Genomic DNA, 20,953 nt, shown 5'->3' with positions numbered 1-20,953 from the left:
CCTGAACACACCATCCACTGAACAGGAGTGCTGGCTGGTCCTCACCAGCTGGTCCTATGCCAGCAAGCACCAGGCTCATGGGATGGCAGTCCACTGCAGGGCGCGCGCACAAGCACACACACGCACAGGATGGGACACCAGTCCACTGCAGGGCACACACAGACACACAGGATGGGACACCAGTCCACTGCAGGGCACACACACACGCGCATGCACACACACAGGATGGGACACCAGTCCACTGCAGGGCACACACACACGCGCATGCACACACACAGGATGGGACACCAGTCCACTGCAGGGCACACACACACGCGCATGCACACACACAGGATGGGACACCAGTCCACTGCAGGGCACACACACACGCGCATGCACACACACAGGATGGGACACCAGTCCACTGCAGGGCACACACACACGCGCATGCACACACACAGGATGGGACACCAGTCCACTGCAGGACACACACACACGCGCATGCACACACACAGGATGGGACGCCAGTCCACTGCATGGCACACACACACACGCGCACACACACAGGATGGGACACCAGTCCACTGCAGGACACACACACACACGCGCATGCACACACACAGGATGGGACACCAGTCCACTGCAGGACACACACACACGCGCATGCACACACACAGGATGGGACGCCAGTCCACTGCAGGGCACACACACACGCGCATGCACACACACAGGATGGGACACCAGTCCACTGCAGGGCACACACACACGCGCATGCACACACACAGGATGGGACGCCAGTCCACTGCAGGGCACACACACACACGCGCATGCACACACACAGGATGAGACACCAGTCCACTGCAGGACACACACACACACACGCATGTGCACACACACACAGGATGGGACACCAGTCCACTGCAGGAAACACACACACACACGCATGCACACACACAGGATGGGACACCAGTCCACTGCAGGGCACACAGACACACCATATCCAGTTTTGCAGAGGCCAATTAACCTGCCATCATTTCAGAGTGTGGGAGGCAACCAGAGCACCCAGAAAAATACCTGGGGAGAACATTCAAACTCCACCCACACAGCAACTCAGGACCAGAATTATTGTATTATGCTAATATAATGGGGAAAATGATTATACATGATCAACATTCTTAAAGACCTTGTATGATGAAAAAATAATTGTACATCAAATTAATTATAAGTGGACCCTTATTCAAATCTTAAAACAGTCTGTCATTATCAGATTAATGCAGTCTTACTATTACACGCAATCATTGTTCTTGGTTTTGCAACTTTTGTCCGCAACTGCACGAGTATAATTGATTGCACCAGCCCAAAATAATGAAATATTCTAATTGCTAAAGTTAACTAATAAATAATTGTATTTATGCAAAATCCTGCAGTTTAAGATAGCTTATCCTTCATTCATCGGTACTGTACGTTTGCACGCGAAGTGGTAGGTTATAACCATGTGTACTGTTACCTCTTACTGCACGTATCAGTCATTTTATAAACAGGATGTTCTGTCCAAAGCTAAAATGATGCGGACATGAAAAAATCAGGTTCTGAAAGAAGCGCTAAAAAAATGAAATGAATTTTGCGGCTGCCACGGTTCGCCTGCCAGCGTTTCGCAGCTCCTATGAGAGCTTCATACCTGCCTTGCTGGAGTGTTACATACTGTATGTAAGAAGCCAGTGTACAGGTAGGGCATTAGTAAAAACAAACACCCAGGGTCCTGCGTGCCTGAATGGAATTAAAAATATTTAGAGGTATCCAGTTTATGGTCCAGATACAGGGATCAGTCTAATCAAGAGTGTCTGTCAGTGGAGGATATGAGGCTACGTGCCGTGAGGCGAGTGTTTGTGTAAGCGTGAGAGCAGGCGTGAGCACGGCACACAATGCCGCAAAACATCTGAGAGGGCGAGAACACCTTGACACGCTAACTCATTCTTAAATTCCAACTACCTGGCGCTGACCTGCTTCTGTGTTCTTCCCCTTCGCTCCCTCTTGCAGAGAATTGGCTTGTTTGCCAGCCGCCCCGTGGACACGCCCACCCCCGCCCGTGGGAGGACCGCGCCGCGGAGTAACAGAAACTGTCCCACACCTGCGGAGCGGAGAGATGGAACATGTCGTGCTGCAGTACACGGCAGCCCACTTATATTTGATCACGAAAAGGACATAAAAACTTTTATGTCCTAGCTGCAGTTGAGAGAAACGCTGTGAGTTCTGCAATATGATGAGTGACCCCGACTTGTGCAGACCCTTTCATTTCTATTCCATCCATAGCTGCTGCCGTTATTGTTGTCGCTGTCAGCTTTGCAGACGCCCTTATCCAAGCTGATGTACTGTGTTTGAGAAGGTTTACAATAAATGCAGTATTTCTAGGCTCATGAAATGTCCAGGCAGCCCAAAGTCTGCACACTGTTGGAGAAACATGATTGTTGCCTTACAAGCCCTGTGGGTTGGCTTACAAACTGATCAAATTTTATAGAGAGAGCTTTGTTGTTTTAGATCATTTTCCAACCTGTCTACTTGATATATGTATTAGGTCCTTAGCCAAGTCACTGTTGACTGCAGCAGATGAAAGGTGAATCTTGCACACATGACTCTCACACACCTCTTGAGCAACACTTCTGAGCTGATAGCTTCGGTTTTTCTCTGTGAGGAGGACTGTTATTACAGCTTGCAGACTCTCAGGTTGACTCCAGAGGAAAACACTTTATCATTTTCCTTTTTTTAAACTTTGTCATCATCCTTCATCTGTACTTTATGGCAATGTTTAGTACTTAGGGGAATGTTTATTAAGAGTTGCCATTTCTTATCACGGATCTCAACAGTTAATCACAAGCAGGGACTTGACAACCAGACACTGTAGTCTCTCACCTTGAGTTACCAGAAGAGGATCTGTTGATCTTACATCTTCCATAGACCTCTTTGGAAATTGTTAAATACGATAGTACACAATTGCACAATACATTATTTAAGCAGGAACAAAAAATATTTAGCCATTTATTAAAATATGTATTATACTTTTTCCAGTTCTTCCACAGAATTAATGTTGCGTCTTCTTGCATTTATGCATTACAATTCATGTTTTGGTGGTGGTGATGGGGGGGTAGGGCTCTTAAAATCTGTTGTGACCTTTCCCCTCACCAGCTGCTGTCTGTTAGGAGCTGTGTGTGGTTGGAGTTTGAGTGCTGGGAACGGGTGAGGGTCTGCGGGTTTAAATCCCATTTGTAGCGCTGCTGTACGCTTGAGCGAGGGAGGTACGTTTCAGGAATTGCTCCCCTATAAGTCCCTTTGTATAAACAGACCCTCTCCAGTTCTCATTGATAATTTGTTCTCAGTTGAATTATCCGTAATGAACGTTTACAATCACCTGCCTAAACACTGCGGGTGGAAAAACAGGAGCGCAGAGGCCGGTGGGCGTTCGAGTCTATATTTAAACTTCTCATCTTTCACAGGCAAAAAACAGACGGAATGCTGCCAAAACTGCACCATGTATGACACTTGAATAGTTGCGCTTTTTATTATTATTGTGTTCGGATAAAAAAAATTCCGACAGCCGGATTAATGCTCGTCGCTTATGTAAACTCCTCTAGCCCGAGGCTCATTGTGGCTGCACCTTGGTTTCCATCATAATTTACAAGAGGTTCGCATGCACTGTGCAGCGAAACAAGCGCGGAACCTGCCTGACGGGTTGGCGGAGCTGACAGCTCATTCCCGAGACGCGCGCTGCCTGCAGTCATGGTCCTGTGAGCTTTGCGTGCGGACTTGCTTATCTACCCATCTCTGCCACAACAGTCCGGGAGAGGGCGCTCTGCCAGTAGAGCGATTAACTAAAGCCTCTGCTGAACACTCTCTAGACAGGTACCATCCAGTACAAACAAAATAAATCATTTACAGTCTATTTGATCGCCATGATTACAATGAACAGTTGATCTCCATTCTGTTTTCAACTATAGACAGAGAAAAAAAAAAGACCTATTAAAGAATCATGGAGCCTGGGATTTTGCATACGGAACAAACATACTTGAACAGGTAATTTAATATGATGTTTCCACAAAATAAGATTAATAATCATTCCAATTTGACACTTAATTGTTTATACCACATATATATTTCCTTCAATTCATTATACTACTGGCGCTTTGAATCTCAGGATCCCTAATGAACAGCTGGAGCAGGGGTCAAGTCTCTGGACTTCAGGAAAGCTCTGGATTGTTGTTCTTACTGGCTTCCATTGATCTGCCCAAAACAATCTACTCTGATCATTTCTTTCTACAGCGATAACTAAAGAAGTTATATACCAAAACAAGCTGTGTGAAAAGCAGCACAAAAAAATTTCAATTGCAACATTTAGTGCACAAGCCGAACAGATACTTCTAATAACATAGTCTCAGAAGATCAATTAATATGTTAAATTAATATACTGTATATAGTGAAAATCAAGAGGTCTGGATTACACATCATCCTCCTCATCACCAAGTCTGTCCAAAAAAAGCAATAGAACGGAGAAAAAACAGGACAGACGGAGGCGGCCATCTGGTCCACCCAGCTTGTAAGTATGCTTGTGGTTTAATGATTCAAGAACTTCCTCCAAAAATGATAAAGGATGGCAGTGTTTCAGCTCCAACAATATAAGCGTCTACTGTTTTCTGTCCTGATCCAGGTTGCAGTAGTTGATGCTTCCAGGATTCTGGGCACCATTCTGTTCATGGTTATACAGTATGCCACTTCTGTATTTCTTACTAATTTATTTTAAATAATTATTCAATATTTAATATTTAAATAATTTATTTGACTGACGCTTTTATTTAAACATTTGTACCCATTTATACAGATGGGGTTTTCATTGGCACAAGCTGGATCAATTGCCACTGTGTGACCAAAGATTTGAATCCAAAACCAAACCAAAGGCCGAGTCCTGACCACTGCTCCCTGGGAGTGTGTGTGTCGCATGGCGTGCTGCAGTGACTTGAGGTTGTGGGAGGTGAACACTGGTTACAAGATGGGCTGTTCTGGCTGTCCAATAGCTGGAGGGGTGAACCAGAGTCCTTGGACAGCCTGAGGGGATGGGAACAGGGATGGCGGCACACACTACAGGAAGGCTAAAGAAGCCCACACATACTGGCTATCTATGTTTAATGCCTTAATAGAAATAATAATGTGAAAGTCTAATAAATTAGTAGAGAGGTGCTTCTTACCTTTCTGATAAAAGATGTATTATACAACAAGAACGCCAGTGTTACAATATTTATCTAATTCACTTATCTCTGGTCTCTGAGAAGTCATTTTGTTCCCTGGAGCAGAGCAAATATTGTTTTCAGGTTAAGGAGGATCACAAAGAAAATATACAGAAAGACCAGAGGTGGGCCTTGAGGGCTGTATTTGACTGGAATGATTGGAGAGCTGCTGCTGATACACAACTAAGTGGTGTTAATGGAATAATGAATTCTGCCTCAAAGTCCACGGAGCCATGCAGTGCTTTGTTCCACTTCCATACGGTGTTAGTTTAACTTGGAATTGTGAACGGTGATTGCTCAGTGTTTGATCATGATTCAATTAAACTGCACTGTCAACCAAGCAGAAAAACACCAGCGGTGTTGAATTAGATCACAGTGCTGTAATAGCTCAGCCATGCAGACATGGCATTTGAATAGGACCAACACTTGTGCGTTCAAAACGTGCTGAACACTGTAGGGCCCAGTCACGGGGTGGCAGCAGACCACCCCAGAACCAGCTGGCTTCCACAGCTCGTGCTGCACTGCAGCAGCTGGTGGAATAGACTGCACTCCTGGAGGCCAGGTGGTCCATTCAGGGGGATACCAGTCTGATACCTCTGCCCCTGCGGTTCAGGTAAAGAGTTTGTGACCTAGAGGCAGCCTGACCATTGACACAGGGCAATTTTAATCTTCAACCAGGCCTCTGTGAGCAGGTTTACATTTTCTGAGGGAGTTCTGTGGACTTTGAAAATGTAGTCCAGGTGTTTTCACCGTTCCACCACTGAAAATATTACATAAGCATTGTTATTTTTACAAGTGTGACAGTCTGAGTCATTTTCACCATTCTAATTTAATATACTTATTACACTGTTAATGTCTTTTTCTTACTTTTTAGTAATTCAAAATATTCCAGTCCAATATAATTAGTTAGTTGAGATGCAGAGTAGTAATGTTACCTGATTCCTTCCTTCTCCTGTTCTTCCCTGTATTTCTCTGTAAAATATCAAACGACTGTTGAATTCATTACATCAGTACATAGCTTTCCATTTTCACTGAAGGGTTCTCTTACTCCAGCACAACCTACATGCTTAGTGCTTTGAGCTATAACAGGAAACCACAAGTTCAGGATCTCTTATTTGAAGACAACGAGGATGTAAAAGCGCTTGACAGCTAATGGAGACTCCCTTCCACCACCAGTGTGCAGCCCCACCTGGATGATGCACCAGTACACTCCCCACACACCAGTGATCAGTGAGGAGGAGAGCAGAGTGATGAAGCCAGTTCAGAGATGGGGATTATTAGGAGGCCATGATTGGTAAAGGCCAGGGGGAAAGTCAGCCAGGACACCAGGGTGACACCCCTACTGTTTTCAAGAAAAACCCTGGGATTTTTCATGACCAGAGAGAGTCAGGACCTCGGTTTTATGTTTCATCCAAAGAACAGCGCATTTTTACAGCATAGAGTCCCAGTCACTATAGTGGGACATTAGACCCCACACAGACCACAGGGTGAGCACCCCCTACTGGCCCCAATGAACATCAATTCCAGCAACAACCTTAGTTTTTCCCAGGAGTTTTCCCATCCAGGTACTGACCAGACTCACACCTGCTGAGCTTCAGTGAGTTGCCAGTTGTGAGTTGCAGAGAGATATGGCTGCTGGCAGACAAGTTCCCTCACAAGAAACTTTCTGGTAAGTGAGAACCTTTAAACCAGTCTGATGCCTGAGCAATATATAATTTTTAAATGCCTTTTTAAAATTCTAATTTGTAAAACCTGCCCGTAAAAACCAGTGTTCATATTATGTTTCATTTTAATTAATTGTAAAGTTTTCTTGTACTCAAGTAACTTTAGACTCTAGGAAGACTGTTCCTTTCACAGCAGCACAATGGCAAAGAAGATTTCTAACACTTCATGCAACAGATATTTCAGTTAAAAAAATAGAAAGTAAAGTAAAAATAACAACTAGAGCACCGTTTTCAGACTTATCACCATGGCCAAAGGGCATTACAGCTCTGGAACGCTTACAAAAATAAACAGAATCAACACCTAACACCTGCTAAAATGCTTTCCAGTAAAATTGGTAAAAACAGCAAAATAAGCTGGGTGCACATTTCACCTAATCCATCAGGACAGGAGGTCCTGATGAAGACCTGCATACTGTATGTGGAAATGCCACGGTAAGTGTCTATACTCTTTACCTTATTGCTAGGGAGTTAGATTTTAATAACTTGTAATCCTTAATGAATCTGTCAGAATCAACCTGGGGGACTGATTAAATCTCGGCAACGGAAATGAGGACTTGGGACACCAGTTGAGCAGGTGTATTTAGAGCCTTAAACTGATCACAGCTGTAGGGGTTTGTAGCTACCAAGCTGACTCACTGCAATCTTTCAGAAAGTGGGTGAAGAAGATTTAGGCATCATTTAACCGGTGGTTTGCAACCAAACGATGCCAGATGAGCTGAATGACTCCGCTTCCCCTGCTCATCTGCTTGCTTGCTGAAAGTTCTGTTAAGCTCTAGCAGGTAACAGCTTGCAGTAGTTATGATGTAAGGGTCACAAGTGAGCCTTACAGCACCCAGCGTCGGTGGGGATGCTGGGAAGAGAAGCCCAGGCTTTGGAATCCCTCGACACTGTGTCTGCATTTCTGAGCAGTAACAGCACTGGGCCCGGTGGGCTGTATTACTCAACACGGCTGGAGTTCTTTTGGGGGATTTTTAATAACCATGTCCTTACTGCCCTTGGAGTGTAGCTGAATTATTACTGAGTGCTGAGCGGAAGGCATTCATGAAGTGTCACATTAAATCAACACCACAGCAGCATAGCAGAGATGCCAAATAAATTGCATAGCCTGGTAGCAGCACACTGATAGCGAAAACGACTCTAGTTTCTCCAGAAATTCTGTATATGTCCTGCAATGTACCATTTTAAAAATTATTTTGGTGCCATACTGTGTTAACGGATAATACCTTGTGAGTACATTTTATCTCATGTCTTTTCAGTCTAACGTTTCTACTTTTAGTCCCTATAATAGTTTGAAATCAAAGTTATTTTTACTCAGAATATTACAGTGATAGTAAGGACTTGTATGTTTTAGCTTTCAAACAAGCAGTCTTCTTCTGCTATCACCTGCACAAGATATACTGTGCGTTATTTGTTCTGTAAGACATAGCAATTATCTGGATCCGAATCCAAACTAGACCAGAATTAGGAACCTCCTAGTCTCTCAGTCGACCACATTACTGCCAAATGGCTTTGCTTACAGTATGTTTTTCCTCTCTCTCCAGAACTTCCAATGCATCAGAGGGAAAACTACCACCTCCAGACTGTCATTGGTAAACTGACCAACTTCCAAAGATTTACAGATTACTGGAATTACTACTGCTGATTTTAGTCATCAGGGAATTTCCCCAGGAAAGCAGTGATGGGGTTTACCAGAATCATTCAATATCATTTTACAAAAATGATATCAAAACTAAAAAAAACCTTTGGACAGGAGCCATTCTGATTTACTTAATTCCTCAGCTATCCTCATCAATGAAAATGTGTTACTTTGAGAACAAAGGAAAAAGAGCACTGAACACAGAGAGAGATGCATGTAACACTCTAGTATGAAAACTACACCAGTAAATAACCAAAGACAAACTCAGATTAATCATGCTAAATCATTAAATTATTTCAATTAAAAATTAAAGGCTGCAACTACAATCCCTGTAACTCACTTTTTCAATTCTGATTTGGAAACTAAAAAAGTTAGTATCTTTTCAGCTGGACCAAGCAGATCTTAAACATCATTTATATAGGTTACATTTTCCTTTGTATAGGCACTGTTATGGAATAGGCAATGAATCATTGCTAAGACTGGGTTACTTAAATTATGATATTACTTTCCAAAACAGTAGCAAATGAAAAAATGATGATAATTAGTTATTAAATTATATTTCTATCAAACCTGAAATTGGACTTTAAAGATATATATTCAATTATATTAGTCACACGTCATTCTTTTTTAATTGAATTCCAAATGTAACCTGAAATCTAACCCCCCAAATGTTCTTATGAGCAAAAAGCAGCAACCCTCGCGAGCGATTTATTTTGTCTTATGGAAAGTTGCACAACATGAATGAAAAGGTAACTACAACTACAAATTCCAGTGTTCCAAATAAATCTGAATGAAAAGCCTGAAGTTGCACAGCCACTTCAAAGCACGCTGCTAGATCCCTCACAGGAGCTGGAGGACAAAAGCTCTGACACGCAGTCGAGCTCGCTCCCTGTCTAGCAGTGATTGATGGGCAGAGCCGTGGCGTGAGAAGCTGTTTACACAGAGAGGCGCTCAATCACTGCTGCTACTTCCTCTCGTGCAGCTCATTTGGCAGGGAGCGGTGCAGGGCTTCCCAGGTAACCAGAGCCGCCCGCTCACAGGAGCCTGCAGGTGTCCTGAAGAAGCTCAGCACTGCTTCGCATGCGAGCTTCAGACAGCAGGGCCCCGGGCCGTCTCTGCAGCACCAGCACCAGCAACAGCTCCTCACATTCCTGCTGCTGACCTGCTGGCCCAGGTCCAGTGGTCACCCCGGGGAGGAAGGAGTGCAGGGAGAGTCATGCATCGCCATTCCTTCAACAAATGAGATGCTAACATAAAGAACATCTCACATAGTCAGAGGCTTTCCTCACAAGTAAAGCAGCAACTTTTTGCTTTTTTCAATTACTTGGTTCACTTTTCAGACCACCTTACACAAACAGTGTTGAGCTTACAAACCACACAGGCGCTACCGAGTTAAGACACCTTTTCTCCTTGGTTGGGTACAGGCAGACATTTCTTTGTTTTTGTCCAGAACCACAACAATTTGTGCGCTCCAGTGTCTGGTGTGTTCTTTAAACACAAAAACAAAAATGTGTCTACATATTCAGATCTGCAATTTCTCTCAACATTATGGAAAAGAAGCAGAAATATAGTTAGATTTGGACCTGAGAAAGCAAAAAACAGGACAACACGGTAGACCTAGTTTTAAAAAATTTAACATATGTTTAAAAAGCTTTCACATTACTTTAGATTTCAAACTCAAAATCCTTTGAAATTCTAGAGGCATATTGCAAACTAACACAATATTAGAAAGTGATAATGTGCAATGTTCTGTTTTATGTTTTAACATTTTGCAATGCTATATTGCATTAGTTTTGTATTTATGGGCAATGTAATGTTATCAAATAAAGATGTAAAACGCTTCTTATCTCAGTGGCAATAATGTCACTAGGGTCGTAAGATACCCTGTAAGCTTTAAGGCCGCAGTTGAAATATCTGGGCTTTCTCCGTACACGCCGAGTTCCCAGGTTGTTTCTCTCCCTCGTGCTTCATCCTCCTGCTCCACCCATCTACTGTTCAGCCACACTGCCCTGGGAGCTGGAAATGTCCAACAGGCTGAACCGGTCTGATCTGCAATGACTGCTTCCACATCACTGTCTGAAAATAAATCCCTTATTTAAATAAATCCCGGTTAGAGATAAAATGTGATCCAAGGAGACAAGGGATTTCATATCAATGAAAAACTCGAAATACAAAGTAATTGTAGTTGAAAATTCAGTAAGTGAACATGTGGACATTCCAAAGCTGATCCTCTATAAGTATATCATTACAGAGATACGTATATCATCATTAAGCCTAACGTCTTCCTTTGCTTTAAACTAAAACCCAGATACATCCCCTACTGCACAGCCTTCAGAAGGACTGTTTGTATTCCTAGAACTGGTCAGCAGTGATCTGAAGCAGTTGTCACCCACTAGCCCTGCTGGTAGTGCTCACTAGAACATGACAGGAAATGGCCTTGAGTGTCAAAACCTGTGGAATATCTTACAGCTACTGAATCCCTTATCTGTTGAACTCAGTCTGTTCACTGGGGCACGTGCAATAGGAATTCACCATTTGCTCTCTCAAACCTTAACTTCCATCTTCCTCTAAAATCTAATTTTGTGAATTTTATTTAAAGGATCATGCATTCTATATGCCAAGAGCCCTTTTTTCTGATAATGTTTATATATGTGCACTGTCTTCATGTTTTGGCTTTGCTCCATTTTAAGAATAAATCAAAAACATTGAAGACATTTTAGAATAAAAAACTTTTGAATACAATTGTTTAAAAGTCTCTTTTACTTTTTCAGAGCTGTTATACATCATAACTTAATTCTATTTATTTTAGAACTGAAAATGTCAATGGTGTTTTCAGTCTTTGCTCTGCTTATCTACTCTCCAAACATTTCCTTCACCAAGAGTGGATCAAAGCCTATAACAGGAACCTGAGAAAATGTGCAGGAAAATGAAACCCTCTGCTGAGAGTCCATTCTTGTCTTCTTGGCTTTGTACATCTACAGAATGTACTGAAAAGGATCTATGTGCTTTGGAACAAGCTTATTAGAGTAGAGCACATGTGATGTGTCTTGCAGAGTCTATACAGATAATATACAGTGTAGGGTGAGATATGATGTTGAGAGAGGACACAGCTCAATGGGATAGAAATACAAGATGTTCTACTTTGAAAACTGAATTGAATTTCTTGTCTGCAGGCTGCTATGGTATATGTTACTTTGTTGTATAATGTCAATATTGAAAAAACTTTAACAATGCCCTTTTGAGGCACTAAATAAAATCTTAATATCTGTTGTGACCACCATTCATCACCACAGTCCCGATACTACAGTATTTTTCCAACAGGATGCTACCATGAATTTCACCCCTGGAGCAACACAATAAAGAATGTGCTATTCATTCTCTTTCAGGAGGGGGCAAGTCTGGGAGAGAGATCAGGTGTGTCGGAGGTCAAAAGCCTGAAGTCCGAGAACTGTACCTCCACATGGTTTAGGCACTGCAGTCAGGAACATTGTGGTCTTGAAACCAGCCTTCGCCAGGTTGTGCTCATAAGAAATTTTGCACTCATTCTACAAGTGGATATGCCAAAAGTAACTTGGGTGTTTGTTGTCCTGCAGTTTTTCATCCATTGTCATCAGCAGCAGTAAGGTTCCTTAATGAGAACTTAACTTAACTTAACTGCCTTGACAAGTGTTCCCATTCTGGAACAGTTTGGGTGCCTCTGTAAGATGGCAAATGCACAGAACTCCTGCAAAAAGTCAAAACATGTTTGGAGGGCCCAGGGAGTGTACAGTATGTTACTTTCACAAAGCAAGTGTAGCATATCTTTCATTATATTCCTCTTCTTTCTTGCCCCAGGGTAGGTTTCGGCTAAGCGTTTTTTCTTTGCTAATGTTCAAAGCCATGTTGAATCTGATTACTTTAACTTGTTCTAAACATTATTCACACACCAGGAATTTTCACATTGCTCTGCATACCTGAGAGTTTACTCAGCCCAGTGCACATTCACAAATAGACAAATGGCATAAACTTGAATGGAAAGAGAATGTATGAGGATTTTCAATGTTCCCCGCCCATCCGTGCCATTCGTCTTTTATTGTGTTTGTTTCTGTACATTGATCTGTTAGCTGAGGAAGGACCTAAACTTCTGCTGTGAAAAGTATATTTGCTCACAGTTAATAAAGAAAAGAATATCCATCAAGACTGGGCCACTGCAACTGCTGCACGCACTGGAGTGAAATCCATGCTTGTAAAGGACACATAGACAGAGGGATGCAGGCAGGCAACGCTGGCTGTACTGCTCTGCACCTCTCTGAATCTATTTCTCTAAAACCAGTTCATGACTAGGCACTAACTAGTGTCACATCTGTATCCACAGAAAAGTATAGCTGAGATCCGACATGTGCATGCTCACTTCCAATTTATCAGCTCTTTCGGTAGTGATATGTGCCACTGTCTATTCAAGTTCAAGTTCAAGTTCAAGTTTATTGGCATTACACTCATATACATGGTATATGGTATAACAAAATGCTATTTAGCTAGCTCTCGGACATAAGTAGTATAAAGAGAAAAAAAAACAACAACAACAACAATACAATTGTGTAGCAAAAGAAAGACAGAGACAACAGGCAGCGTGCAAAAAACAACAACAGACGATGTGCAAAAAAACAACAACAGGCAATGTGCAAAAAAACAACAACAGGCAAAGTGCAAAGAACAGCAACAGGCAATGTGCAAAACAACAAAAAGGTAACAGGTTATGTGCAAAAATATGCATCAACAGAATAAAATAAAGGGATAGAAATGATGGTGGAGTGAGCTTCTGACATGTATGGTAGAGGTAGATTTTCAATGTGTGTTTGGGTTTTTGGTAAGAAAGAAAGAAAGGAAGAAGGCATTGCCAAACAATATATAATTGTATTATACTGCCAAACAATATTTGTCAAGCAATGCATGGCATCTACGATTGTTACAGTAGCACACAACTATGTGTTACCCAGCTGTTGTCTTAAGTATAGACCATGGCTATAGGCCAATGCTAAAACAATGCCGCTCTGCTGGTATGATTATAATGTGCAATGTGACATTTGCTTAGGATTGTAACATCATTATTGATGTCAATATCAGCCAGAAATTGATCACCTTTAATGTATAACACTTATGATCATTACATAGACATGCAGACAGAAAAGATGATCTCCAGGTTAATGTTGCATGTTGCTGGGTTATGTACTATGCAAATGTATGGTCACAATTATACAAGTTAAACTCCGTAGATCTGTTGTTTGTTGAGGTCCCCATCAATAAAGAAGGACCCAGATCAAGAGTACCCAGTGGGTGACAGCCTACAGAGAAGACAGTACACCAATAACAACAGGCGTGTTAAAGATGAAGCACACCTGAATCCATTCCTTACCATTCCTGTCACACTGCTAGACTGCTCTCTGCTCATCCATGGAACCTAGATGACACAAGTCCAACCTCATTATAATTAGCATTTTTTACATAATTTCATAGCCCCTTCACTTCTTATATTGACAGTTATTTTTCAGTAGTAGTACTGTTTACTCATTCTTACTTCATTGTATATCTCTAAATTGTATTCAGCTGTGTTGTGCTGTTATGTTTTTGCTTCCACATTAATGAAGGAGACCAGGATATCAAACACTGAGGCCTAACAACCTTAATATCTGGTGCACCTGTCTTTCCCAGACATCTCAGTGGAAGTGTCCGTATGCCAATCAGTGCCAGTGATTGCAGTTTCTTGCTCTTGGAGTTGAGTGTCTTGCCTCCCCTGCCTGCCAGGAGGTTTAGAGTACGTGCCTGCCTAGCATTCGCTACCAGTATCTTACCTACAATCTCTACTGTCGTGGTGGATTTCACATCACTACGTGCCTGTAAGCATTCCCCTGGCTCATAAGAGGAAAAACAAAGAAATCTCAAAGGAATAAAATGTCAGATATGAGTGGTTTTCTCAACATGCTTCATGGCTGTAAAAATCATACAGCAGTGCCACACCAGGCAAGGCAATAAAAAGCTTTTATTTATATTCTTTGTATTAATTTTTTTTTTAAAAACGTTTTAATTTGGTAGACAGATTTAAAAAAAAGATGGATGAAGTGACATCAAAGTCTTGTTAAAGTGTCAAAAAGCCTTAGGGAGTAGCCTAGCACAGTGGCAGAAATGTCCTGATAATTTCTGTGACATGGAGTTTGTCTAATTCCTGTCACATGGTTCCAGCTGGAATGGTTTGGTAGTAGTAAATATTACTTCACCCAACACTGCATTGCAGACCCACCTGGGTCACACATAAACCCCACACCACAGCAGATCAGAGGGAGGACTTAGAATCTGCTTCATCAGTTATATTAAGAGGGAACTTTAGGAATGCCTAGAGTGTACAAGCCCAGAGTGGAATTTAGCCAGGACACTGGGGTTAACACCACTTCTCTAAATAAACAGTTCTCTGAAATATTTAAAGTACAAGTAGTGCATTTAGTTCATGGTTTAATATCTTATCCAAAGGACAGCAATTTATTTAGCACCATGTCTGGTTACATACTTGGGCTCTGGTCTTGGAAATTCTGGCCAGAGGTAAGAACACTGCCTACAGTACATGTCCACCAACCCTGCTTAGTTTTGGAACAATGCAGTTCCAGCTGCAAGTCATCCTTTGTAATCTACACACCATTTCAAGTTATGGTATGTTTCTAAAACGAGGTGAGCTTGTGTGGAAGGGGAATGTATCTGCACAGCTCTGAGGACAGCAGTACCACCCTGCAGGGTCTAGAGCTGTACCACCCTGCAGGGAGAACTAGGAATGCTGCTGCTTCCATAAACACAAGACTCCTGGCTGCACTCTCTGGTTGTCTTCCCACCACTGTGCACACCTGGGGCTGAGCATGGCGATCCAGAGCTGGGCCTTATTGTCACATGGCTTTTATGGGAGGCTTGTTTTGATAAGACTCTTTCATTTCCCTGCAGTAATTATTGTTCCTTATATCACATATTAGAACAGCACACACCTCATCCAATAAAGCACCCCCCCCCCCAACAAAAACATAAAGCAACAAAGCAATAAAATTTTACTCCTTTTCCCCAGCAAAGATTACGATACCTCTGTGTCCAATAAATGATGAGTGATTCACTCCTGTAACCCACAGCATTTATATTTCGATACACGTGCATTCTAGAACAGAGTGTAGGTGTCTGTGGCACTGGAGAAGGATCTTTTCTGTGGGAGGCCTGCTAAACTGAAGGAAACATCAGAGTTTTGTTGCACATACAGTAGGAATCTGAACCCTCATAAGTAGGCTTAAACTGAGACTCTCTTTAGTACATCACAGACCTGACCCAGCGGATATAAATCCCAAATTTTGAGTTAGCTCACTTCATCAATGTTATCTTTGTGTAGAATGGAACGTCTGGTAAATGAAGAGGAAAACAGGATATCTGATTGCTAACAGCTCAGAGCACAAATGGGAGATAGAGATGTGTTGGGAAGGCCTGTTATAACATGTCGTATTACCTATGACCTAGCGGATGCTAAGATTTAAACACAGCTGCTCCAGCAAATGTCTAAAGACATGAGACACTTTAGAGACATGAGAATGAGAAGGGTAATGATAACTGAAGCTGTTGCTTGTAGCATTAAAAAGATGCCAGGTATCACATTTTTCAAAGGATCTGTGCATGTTATCTTCAGTGTCAATTTGGCAAAGGGGCAAAGCTTAAAACTTTTAAAACTTAAATTTGAAAAAAGTAAGATTGGAATAAAAACTTACAAGGGTTCATCGAGATAAAAAAATCCCCGAACTTAATGTCTTTTGGTGGGACGTGATGTAAACAAAATGTATGTCGTTTTTGACTTGGTGACTTTTTTTTTACAGAAAGACTTGAATCTCACATTTTGCTTAGCTGGTAGGGAACGACAATGACTTTTTTATCGGATTTTATCTTAGGTTCCACAGCAATGCGCTCCAACAGTAGTTCAGGTGCAGAATTTAGGAAGAAGCGCAGGAGTACCAACCAAACACAACTCGGTCACTTCTCAAGGCAAGATCATTTACATCCTTTTACTGTGGTTAGATCTGAATTTCCCTTGGGGTTAACCAAGTCTTTATCTACTCTAACCATTAACAGCTACCTCCAAAGCTGCTGTAAAACACTATCAAGCAATGACTGATCTCTGGATCAGATTGGGCAGTGGTAGATGTTTCGATGGGCACACACAGAAGCCAGCCAGGCATCCTGTCTCACCCAGGTGAAGGAAGAGGCTTGTTATGTTTGAACTGAGTTCAGCAGATTACTTTACAGTACCCTAGAGATAAGCTCTTTGTTATGTCCAAAAACAACATTCTGAATGGCTGAGATAGCCCGTTACTTAACAATGCATTCCCACAGTGCCAGGGAATGAGCCTGCAGACCCACTGCACTGACAAGCAATGGAACAGAACTGGCAGAATTAGTGTCTGGGCCTTCCACAAGAGCAATACAGTGTGGTGCCACACGTTAGGCATGGTAGGCTGCTTTATTTCAATCCAGCTTCACAGTGGGCAGTCACGCAATCAGAAGGCTGCTTATCAGAAGAATCCATAAAGATGTGTACTCAATGGGGTGCAGACTTCAGCTGGAATGGCACAGCTTTTTTTCATGGGGAAAAAGCCTCTGTTTTAAAAGGTTTAAAATAGAAGTTTTAAAAGGCCTTCTTAAATCGATATCCACCTCTTCTTTTCTTGAAAGGAAATGGCAACATTTGCTAAACTAATAATGAAGGTTTGATGTCCATCCCACAGCTGCTGTACTCACTTTTGCTATTGTTCAAAATATGAGTCATGTTTTTAAATTCGCATTGTGGTGAATCCTTTATTTTTCATTTGTGCATTACACACTCATATCTTAATGACATCTTGATGCAGCTGTAGGTCTCCCCATGTCCTGGAGGGTGATTTTAGCATTATTTTTCATGGCAGAATCTTCCAGTTGCACCCAACAGGAATTTTCAAGGTTTGAAACCGGATAAAAGAACAACTCCTGCCCATGCCAGGAATTCACAATAGAACGTGAGGTGTCCACAAGACAGGAAAATGATTGTGACATACTACCTTTGGGCATTCTTGTGTTCGTGAAATACGGATGTTTGCGAGGACTGGAAGCCAGCTCAGCTAATTAATAGGCCCGGTGGAAGAGCAGCAAGCAGGTCCTCAATCCTAAAGAAGCAGAACAGCCACCCCTTCCTTAAAGACTGGAGCTCACCAGGAGTGCAGCAGGTGCAGAACCGATCTTCCTCTGATACTCAGACTGAATCACACAGGCCTTGTGATTAAAAGGAGTTTCAGGTTAAGATTCTTTCATGCCACAGCAGTGTGTCATTGTCTCTTTGAATACATTTACATACCACAAGGTGAATTCAAGGAGTAATTAAAAGGACTGACCAGAACCAAAGTTTCCAGCAGGTATTTTGGTTTAATTATTGAAAGCACAGAATACAGCCTCACATCATCAATAACTCTATACATTTCTCCTGTAATTCACATGTCGCAGAGACTGGTAATCTGAGGGCAGGGGACACATGTCCTGGAGTTGCTGTTGGCAATGATGCTCTTAGCTGCTGTTGGTTTTCAGTACCCTCCCTGAGGATGTACAGTTAAATGTAAAGGTGAAAAACTAATGAATCTATCAACATTACTATTTCATATTAGTTATATATGTATTATTTCACATGTCAACACTTTAACAGCTATATGAGTAGATGAAGTTCAAAATCTGACCTTGTCAGTACTGATCTAAGTGCATGTCTCATTATCTCAATACTAGAATGTCAAAGGAATTTCCAAACTGCAGGCAAATCAAGCTGATGACCCTGAACTAGGCTCTATAAACTCAGCTATGACACAGCCAGAGAATTTGAATCAGGTTTTATATGATATTGTAACCTGTGCCGTGATAATAAATGTAGAAAATAAGCAGTGTGAACAGTCGTGATTCTGACCTGGTTTTTTACCTCCCCTGAACTATTAAATAAGTGTTCCTTAACTCCAGTTCCCAAGCAGGAAAAGCCCTGCTGTGGCTCGACTTGACCGTGCTTGTGAATCTTGGGACACAATGTGCTGGGCATTCCTACAGCTGTGGAAAAGATGGTGATTCTTGATATAGGGAACCAGCTGCTTTAAAGGGAGCTCCTAATATTCATCAATTAAAGATGTCTGACTGCCATTTAGACTATTGGGTGCCAATTAAAACAACGAAGAACGAAATTAAAATTTGTAAATGTCAAAATGATCTGATTTATGAAATTCTTTAAGTGGCTGTAGCGCCACCTCATGAACCACCGCTGGATGGGTCACTCTTGTGGATCACGGTGTCCTCTTACATTACAGCAGGGCTGTGCAGTTTCCATTTAATCTGACACACTGAGTTCAGTGGTTCTCCTCCCCAGTGCTCAGGGTCTCAGTCCAGCAGAGCCAAAGCAGCCAAAAAACTTAAATGGGTCTAGTTAAGCTGGCATTATATTCAATTGTACAGACACTCTGAAATGTGAGAATAGCATGGACACACATTTAAAGAGTTTCAAGTCAAATGTGCAATCAAAAGCTGAAGTGGAAAATGAACTTACAGTGATTACAGTGAAGCCCTTGGGAACAGGAGTTAAGGAACACTTATTTAGTAGTTCAGAAGAGGTAATTGCTATAGAGAACACTAACCTGTCCCGTGAATGAATAAAATAATAGCTCAAATATTTATTTTCACTTAAACATGATTGTCAAAACAAGAACATGATCCTAAAAATGAACTAAATCAGTGTCCAGCAGAGATCAGAGGTCTCCTAAAGAAAGAAGCATCATTGCATGTCTCTGGCATTCTCAGGCTGCCTAGAGTAGGGCTGCCTGGAAGCTGTGGGTCTTCAAAATTTTACAAGTTCCTTTTCCCAAGTACTCGCAGAACCCACAGAACTTGATACATGTCAGGCCTCTTATTGAAAAGTATCCTGGCTTTGTGCATACGGACTCATAAACACATGGGATGTCATTTGTCATTGTCTTAGTTCTATCACAGAGCACACACCTGTACATAGGAACAATACAGAAACTCCCATTAGCCTCGCCAGTATGTCTTCAGAGGGTAGAAGGAAACCAGGGTACTCGGAGAACTTGTACTCAGCCCTTGTAAAAGTAGGGTGAACATGCAGACTTCACACAGAAGACAGCCCAGGGCAGAATCAAACCCAAGACCCAGCAGCAGCGCTGAACACCTCATTAACCACGCCAGTGAAAAAACACATAGTTATAGTGATGATGATGTACTGATCAGTTTGGTCAGAAAATGTTTAAATATTCACGATACAATATTAAATGTGTTTTCTGTGCAGCGGTGTTGCCAAACGCTCTATTTACACAACAGTAGCGTGCGTCCTAAAAAGCAGCCATGATTATTTTGATAAGGGGATGACCCTTTGCGCTGGCCAATGCCCCCCTCCGCTTCGTACACAGCTTTTCGACCCTTGGCACGCACCAAGCAAACACTGTCTGCACGCAACTCCGTGACTGCAGCACAAATCATTAACTCGTTGGAGCGGCCGGATTCAAGGACGCGCTCTTGCTGTTTGTTTGCTCTAACAGGGAGTCTGCAGGCTGAAGAATAGGGCCCTGGCTGTTTGTGTAGCGTGTCAAACACGACCGTGCTACTCCCTTTCACCCCGCACCCTCTCACACTTTTGTTTGTGCAATGGGAGAAAGCAGTCTTGGCTCCGTTGTGTCCGAAAGCGCAAGGTGACAAAGAGATGAATGGCTGAGATAGACGTGTCCGCACGCAACGATTGTTTGCGGGCTGGACAGGAAAAAAAAGGTTTGCAGCAGGACTGCAGGAAAAGAGGGAAGACTGGAGCTCGCTTACCAGTAAACTCTAGCGGAATAACGCGATCTACTCCACCGCCGAGGTTTATGTGTGAAATACTGCAGGATAGTTTGAATCCTCAGTCTGCTTATGAATACTCGGGTATCTATCTGCATACAGACAGTGCAATATACAACAAAATGATTCTGGGCAAGTGAGTTGTTAGTCTTGTTTATTTCTCAAACCTTCAATCTCAAGTTGAAAATCAAATTTATATCGTAGGATCATACAGTTTGATTACTGTCCTGTCTCTGCCCGTTGTTACCTGGTGTCTTCATACTTCCAAGCAATGTCCCCTCTGCTGTACATTTTGTATATCAATGATTGCATAAGCAAACACACATGTAGACATCTCATTAGGTTTGCTGATGACACAGCTCTGGTCATTTTATTAAAGGACACAGAATACCATCATGGACCCATTCGAAATGATTTCACTAACTGGTACAACGCATTCTCCCTAAAGTTAAATGTTT

Source organism: Lepisosteus platostomus, chromosome 7 (genome assembly GCF_059453375.1).
Source record: "Lepisosteus platostomus isolate fLepPlt1 chromosome 7, fLepPlt1.hap1, whole genome shotgun sequence".
NCBI classification, from domain to species: Eukaryota; Metazoa; Chordata; class Actinopteri; order Semionotiformes; family Lepisosteidae; genus Lepisosteus; species Lepisosteus platostomus.
Note: the sequence above shows the minus strand (reverse complement) of the source record.